General features: G+C 40.8%; 1 long non-coding RNA gene across 1 annotated transcript; it reads left to right on the top strand.

Moving 5' to 3' along the window:
* The first annotated feature begins 324 nt into the window (after nucleotides 1–324).
* On the top strand, nucleotides 325–2,144 carry LOC127085040 (uncharacterized). The gene is made up of 2 exons (XR_007788900.1): nucleotides 325–1,463; nucleotides 1,636–2,144. It is a non-coding gene; the product is annotated as an uncharacterized LOC127085040 (long non-coding RNA).
* The last annotated feature ends 5,830 nt before the right edge of the window (nucleotides 2,145–7,974 follow it).

A 7,974-nucleotide genomic window follows, 5' to 3' on the forward strand; every position in this document is an offset into this window, starting at 1 on the left:
GTAATGAGAAAAAGTTACCTACTTAGTTTTATCTAAGCGTAATCAACCTATCACAACATAAATTTAGCCACAAATTGTCATAATAATTTGTAGGCTAATGCTAGCATGTGCCCCAAGGGCACAAGTTAATGATACATTTATAAAAATATTCTCTTGAAGCACGTGCATTTGATTTCTTAAAATTTAAAAATTTGTTTTATTCCACACAAACTTTTTAATAGTAGTAACCTTAACTTGTGCCCCAAGGAGACAAGTTAACAAGACCCTAATTTATATAATGAAAAACTTACCACAGATTTGACAACCAGGTGATGATACCACAATTATTATGACAACATAAGAGCACTACGAGATCCCAACAACAGAGTCGATCATCTCACCCCCTTATCCATTACCAACACACCAACCATTCGTTTAAGACTCACCCTCACTGATAACAAAAAATTCTATCTTTTAATATTTTAGCAATAACATTTTACATCTAAGTAGGACCCCGGTAAATCTTTCCCGAAGCTCACAGTCAAACCTAAACAATGGTTATTCTTAGCAGATTAATTCTCAATTTCACAAGTATACCCAAAATACAACCTTTACAAAATCCCCATCCGGTGACAATTTGGAGTATCACGTGAACCCAAAGTTTCAAGGAATGCAAGTAACAATGACGGAAACTTTATCAAGGAGACTCTTGTTATCTCAAGGCTGCCGATGATACATACCTAACTAAATATTTTTATGAGGAGCTTCGATTCACTTCTAGAGGGTCAATCGCGGCTCTCCAACAGATCGCGAGATCTCCATTTTCGAAGTCAAGTTTGATTTACAATTGTGTCTCAATTTACATTGCCTTTGAAGGCTGCATAACTCGGCTTCAATTTCTTAGAAGAAGGAAACCTACACGGCAGTGACGAATATAGTTTGCAAACTGATGTCTAAAAGGGAAACCCAAACTCGCCTCAGAAATTTAAGTCAACTAGGAAGGAGACGACCGCCACAGTTTTGTCGAGTCATTTTTCTATGTGTATTTGGATTGGAAGTTGGATTCACCTCATTGTAACTGGACCGGAGCAGTGAATCATAAAGTCATCAAGAGCTAGAAGTGTTTCAGCGTTTACTAAGAGATTCAATAGAACTTCCTGTGTCAGGGCAGGGATGCTTGATTTTCTTCTGAATTGGTTTTGAAAGACAAACTACATGTCTTCTTGATAACTTCTTCATTCAATCCTAGTAGTTCACTCGCAATTGTTATTGGCGATTTTCGGCGGAAATTGGAATGAATGGTGATGGATGAAATTACTTAGTTGATGGAGATGACTGAATTAAAGTTCATCCCAACCTTCTAAAGGGGATCCATGACAAAATCTTAATGACGAACTCTGTCGTGGAGGAGATACTCTTCTTATATGGAGATCGAATCCAAGTTTCTATCCGACAGAACTGTGGATGGTGGTAGCTTCTATGCAGTTAAGTTTTCCGATTTTGTTTTATTAGGTTCTAACATTTTTTATTACTTTTAAAATGTGATACCGGAAATAGGTTTTGAGATTGATCTCATTGGATCAACTTTGACCTAAACATAGTTTATTCAATTTCACATTAAATGGAAGAGTTGTTTAACGCCCTGTGATATTGCAGGAATAGGATATTCATCTTCGAAGGATATTGAGTCTATGGATACAAGCATGTAAAACTGACAGCCAAATTCAGGAAGGCGATGCACTTGCGACTGATATGCAAATAACAATCAAGGCTATATATCTTACAATTATTTTACCAGGATGTGCTATGGTATCTATAACAGATATCTTTGCACCAAAAGAGGGAGATTACACAAGCAGCTGGGAAATGCCATAAACTAATGCAAAATTTACCATCAGAGACACAAAGGGAAGGTAAACGGGAAGGTCTTCGTCAGTGGAGCCTTAACCATAATTCACGAGCAGTTCTGTCATGGGAAGGTATAGTTGAACAGACGATTACTGAAACAGAACAATGCATTGATTTTATTTATGTAGTTGTTTATACTTGTACTACACTTTAGTACCGGTCATTGGACAAGTTTTTTTGGCTGATGTAAAATTATTTGTTTTGTACTACACTCTATGAATTGGTGTCACTTGGTCTCCAATGCAACGTCATTTGTACCTAAGTAATGTCACGACAAATCCTACATTGTCAATCTTAAAAGGAAAATTTTATAGTGATAAGATGGAATTGACATTGGCCAAGAGCCAAGGGTACCTCACAAGGCAACATTGTCAATCTTAAAAGGAAAATTTTATATTGATAAGATGGAATTGACATTGGCCAAGAGCCAAGGGTACCTCACAAGGCAACATTGTCAATCTTAAAAGGAAAATTTTATAGTGATAAGATGGAATTGACATTGGCCAAGAGCCAGGGGTACCTCACAAGGCAAAGGCAGCAAACTGCATCTTCTTTCTTGCTGTTATTGGAGTGAATGCTGGATTTGGAAGCCATTTGAAAATAAATGTATTCATAAGGTCTTCGATGCTTAGAGACATCTGAACTCACAATACTACTATTCCGGTCATTCATATTCTTGGTTCAAAATGTGTGAGTTGAGTAGTTTAAACACTTCCAGGCCTAAGATTTTGCAGCACCAAGCAGCAAGAAACTAAAGTTTGACAAGATACCCGTAAGAAAGGTCACGCCGTATCATCAATGTACGAGCAAACATAACAAATCTTAAAGCAAAAATCTATCAAATAATATTTACGTCAAGACCGAGATGCATCATAAACACAAATTTACATTTTGTTAGTTGTTTCTATTATTTAAGGCGAGTTAGTTTTTTTGTCGTTTGTAAATTATTTTAGAATTTACTTTAGGTAATGAGTGTCGCTACTTTACCATGTGCGGGTAGGAGACACTTTCTTTTTTCTAAAGCTTTTAGAATTAGGAAGGTAGTAGTCGGATGAAGATCGAACGGAGACTTACCCTCCAATAAAAGTAGGGACCGAGAACGACGAAGATCACCATAGGGGGCAAATCGGCTATGGTCGGACTAAGTCAATTGAAACTTCTAGCCTAACTAAAGTCCAAGCAACTTAAAGCCTCTAGCATAATCAGTTGTAGCCGAGTAACGTTTAATAAAACCTTTAGTCTAACTGAAGTCCAAGTAACTTGAAGCCTCTGACATAATCGGCCGCGGTCAAGTCATGCAAAATAAAAGCCTCTGACCTCCTTTTGACGTCAACCCCCATGGGGCTAAGAACGTCGGTCATACAAAATAATAACCTCTAACCTCCATTTGAGGTCAACTCCCACGGGGCTTTGAACGTTAGTCATGCAAAATAAAAGTCTCTGACCTCCATTTAACGTCAACCCTCATGGGACTCTGAATGTCGGTCATGCAAAATAAAAGCCTCTGACCTCTATTTAACGTCAACCCCCATGGGGCTCTAAACGTCAGTCATGTGAAGTTAACATACCTCTGACTTTAAACGGTTTGGTTAACTTATCACTGGTCAAAAATTCGACATGATCTACTCGGAGTTAGTCGGTTTGTGTTTGAAATTAACAAAGACTCCTCAAATCATTAAGGCCCGACTCGTTGGGGCTTCAAACCTATACGGTAGAAACTTTAGCTAAAAGACAAGCTGACTCGTTTGGAACCGACCATTTTATATGATTTCCGTTCGAATAAATAAATCAAGGAGATAAAACTTATTAAGGCTACGTAACCAAAATGACTAACACAATCTCATAAGAGCTGAAATATTATTGTCAAAAGATTAGGAAGGCGTCCAAACATTACATCTGTAAGGAATGACTGAAATGATTATGAATTAATGCTCTGATGAGAGATCTCTGATTTTGACCACATCAAAGATTCTCAGGCATTAGAACCTAACTCACTAGGATCATGTAAAGAATAAAGCAAGACATATTCGGAATTTGCCAAAATATGTAATCATCTAAAAACTATCTGGATTTGATCAATGTTAATTCTAAAACACACATGGGTTATCATAAACTTAAATGGCAAGGATACACATTAACATAGTTAAAGCGGAACTGCAATTAGTCGAGACCCATTGGGGCTCTCTGACTTATATATATATAACTTGTCGAACTCTACAACGATACGGGTTTAAAATCCACCGGTGCTCTCTGACTTCATGTGTTAAAAATCTATCGGGTTCCACGATGACCATAGATAGAGAGCCATCTAAAGTTCTCTGTCATCTTTATTAAAGATGTAGTGCTTTCCAACATAATTAAAGTTGCAGTTCTTCCCAAGATACACTTAGGGTGTACCCTTCTCCTTAGAAAGATAAAATACGCTTTGGACTTAAAAGCAAGGTAATTATGTATATCCCAAAAATTATTTTGTCGGCTGAGGTATGAAACCAGAATTTCTAACTTAGCCGAGATATCTATTTTTGGTCGAGATGGTCATGTAGGAACCTCAGACCGACCCACATAGGCTGATCCCTGATGTCGGGTTGTCGGGTTCCTTAAATCCCTTAAGAGGCATGTTAAGGATCGGGGATCGTTATAGAACGATTAATAAATCGGTTACATATCACTAATAGTCATAAACGGTTACAGATACTTATTAAGTTAGTTACGAATGATTAATAATCAATCACGTTTATTATGAGTCTGATGTAAGTCCAGCGATTGGCAGTTGGTTTCCTGTTTTTGTTTTGTTTGGCGTGCGTTAGCCGAGCTACGAGTGCTCTGATTCTTTCTCTGGTTAGAGAAGATACGTATGCATAGGATGCGACATCCTAGCGAGCACGTTTCCCCTATCCCCGAAGTACGTCGACTCTGATGTTTGTGTCTGACAAACTACGTAGGCCCAGGATGCGTTATCCTGCCGAGTCCCGTTTCTTCCGTCTTTCATCTGTGTTTGAATCCAGCGTGTGTGTAGTGTTTGAGCAGTTATCTAGCAACCTTTCTTCTATTCTTTTTGAGCGTGGATCCCGTTGAGTACGACGGATGCGTAGGGGTGCTCATACCTTCCCTTCGCATAACCGACTCCCGATCCCATCAATCTCTGGTCGTAAGACCATTTCCTTTCCAGGTTTACTTCGAGCGTTTCCTTTCCCTCCTTTGGGATAAATAACACACGGTGGCGGCTCTGTGTCTTTTTCCCGCCGGTTTTTCGCGTAATGCGACAGCTGGCGACTCTGCTGGGGAACATTTAGAAGTTGACCTCTTGCTGGTCCATCTTCCCTAAGCGAGTTAGTCCTAGCGCTCTTTAGGATAGTTTTGGTTGCTTTTGTTGCTTTATTTATTGCATCCCTGTTCATTATGCTGTGATTGTATATACTTGCATAGATATTTGCATGCATCATACTGTCATCATATTGGATTCTGTACAGGTTGGTTCCTCTGATTTGGGGTGGGTGTTCTGAGTGAGGCCCAATACCCAGGCCTGAGTATACACCTAGGATTAGCGTGGTCTCATGTCTCTTCACATGTTGTACGACATGCTACGGAGATGTGACATACCACAGCCGGACGAGGTTCATCTGAGAGAGTCCTTCCGGGTGGAGTTATTCCACTTAGGTTGGGTTATCTCATCTGAGCTGTTGACTTCGATGACCGTTCTTTCCCGGATATTTGGTTTAGATAATCTCAAGAGAGCTGCAACGGCACACCCGAAAGGGCAAACCCGTTGAGTATCTTTGCCCGATTGTCGAGACCATTATCCGCCTTAGGATGACCTTGTTAGAATTCACCTGCGAGGGGAGGGTTTAATTCTTGCAAGTACAGGTTCCGTCAGTGATTCTGTGATGGTGACCTTGGTTAAGTCGGATTTATGGATCTTTAGTTTTAAGACGCCGGAGGTTTGACCGTGGTATTGATCAGCGGGTTCCGTTTATTTCGGATCCCCGGGTTGAATTTGAGGACACTTGTTCAGAGGATCTGGTTGTCATCCGTTCAGTGGATTTCCTCGATGATGGTGATATATCCCCCGGTTCCGTTTATTTCGGAACTCCCCAAGTTGGATTTATGGTTACTCGGGCCCTCAGATGATTGTAATCAGTTCAGAGACCGGTCCAATACAGTTGATCCTCAGATGACTTGGAAGATGGCACAGTGACCTGCCTGCATGCATTTGCATCATTCCCATTTCGCATTCATCTGCATTTAACCCATGTCTATCCGTACTCAGGGTCCATTTTTTGATTAAGATTCTGGTCGAGAGACATCCTGATGTCAGAATGTTATTGTTAAAATATTATCCGTCTCAATGAAGCCAGAATCAAAGGACAATGCCTCATACGGATAGACATTGCATGTGTGAGTCATATTAACCTATTTTCTGTTTTGTAGGTGTCAGTATATAACCGGTGCGCATAGCTCTTCCGTTCAGATATCTCAGACTGATGGATTCATCCAACACCGTCATTCTCGAATTGAAAGAGATGATGAGGGAGCTGTTCAAAGTAGTGCAGGGGCTCGCCTTGGGGCAGAAAGCAATTGCTGAGAGGGTGGAGAGGATTGAGAAATGGCTGATAACAGAGAAAGTTCAGGGAAAGGCTCCGTCATCCGTGGTAAAGAAGCCCTCTGGCAATGGTCAGCCCGAGAAGGAGGTTGAATCAGGTGGTGTGCAGGCCAAAAAAGAACGCGGTAAGGATCGTTACCACCCTTATGTTGCCACTGTAACCACTCCTGTTGGTAATCCACCTGTACAACAGCAACAACCGCCACCTCAACAGAAAGTACAGAAAGCTAAGGGCCAAGTGAAGAAGGGGACGACGGATCGTCAGTTTGATAAGCCACCCGTGACTTATACCCTTCTGTTCAAGAGGTTGAAGGATCTTGGGTTAGTTCAGCCGAGGATATTGGTTCCTATAGAACTGCATCGGAGGCCTGCAAACTATGATGAGAATGCCAGGTGCGAGTTTTATTCTGGGGCACCAGGACATAACATTGAGGGTTGTAGAGCTTTTAAGCATGTCGTCCAGGACATGGTGGATTCTAAGGCCATCAGTTTGGCGCCAACACTGAATGTTAACGCTAACCCCGTGCCAGGTCCCGTGGGAGTGAAGGTGATGTCAAAGGACAAGAGAGGAACAGATGTGACTGAGGGGGATCAGTTAAAAACTCCAATGTCTATGGTCCCAAAACATTTGATGAAGAGTTGAGCATTCCCTAGTGTTGATAACTGTTGTGCGGCCGTCGCCACAAATGGGTGTGTAGTGATGGGGGAAACGATCCAGAGAATGATGGAAGTAGAAATGGACGGTGAAAAATTTGAAACAACAAATCAGGCAGTTGAAACCGTCAAGGTAGAGAACGCCATTCTTGCTGAGAAAGAGAAGAAGCTGTCCATTTCTTCTTACAAACAGGCCATGGAAGTGGTGAAGAAAGGAGAAGCCCTAGGCTGGGGAAAGATCATAGATATTATGGTGAAAGCGGATATGTTCGGGGTTGGCTATCAGCCAGACCAAGGCTCGTCTGGACAGAACAGAGGACGTCGTCAACCGTTCACGTTCGTCAGTGCTAGAATGTTGGATCCAGGTCATGCCTATATGGTGGGTGAAGATATTGACAGTGACTGCGAGCTTGATTCGTGGATAAAATCGTGTGTACCAGGGAACTGGAAGGCCTCGAAGATCATCACTGTCACTCATCCTGAAGAGTAGTATTTCTGTGTTTCAAATTCTGTTTGCATGAAAGCCATACGTTTTTCCCGAAACGTAATGGTCCATTGTAAGGGCCATCTCATGTGTTTCATTTTGCATCATTAATAAATGGATGTTTTTGTATTAAAAGCGATGTTCCCTGGTTTTCATTTATTTTTGCAGTTTAAAAATAAAAATAAAAATGACAATGTTTGTTTTCATTTTTTCTTTCCTTTTGATTTGTCTTGTTTCGACCTCAAAAGTGACTATCCCTCTGATCTCATTGATAACAATTCGGTTACACCTTTGTATGACTTCGACAATCCGAGCTATCATGCCGAAGAAGAAGGCGAAGAAGATTGTG

This window comes from Lathyrus oleraceus, chromosome 5 (genome assembly GCF_024323335.1).
Source record: "Lathyrus oleraceus cultivar Zhongwan6 chromosome 5, CAAS_Psat_ZW6_1.0, whole genome shotgun sequence".
Classification (NCBI taxonomy): Eukaryota; Viridiplantae; Streptophyta; class Magnoliopsida; order Fabales; family Fabaceae; genus Lathyrus; species Lathyrus oleraceus.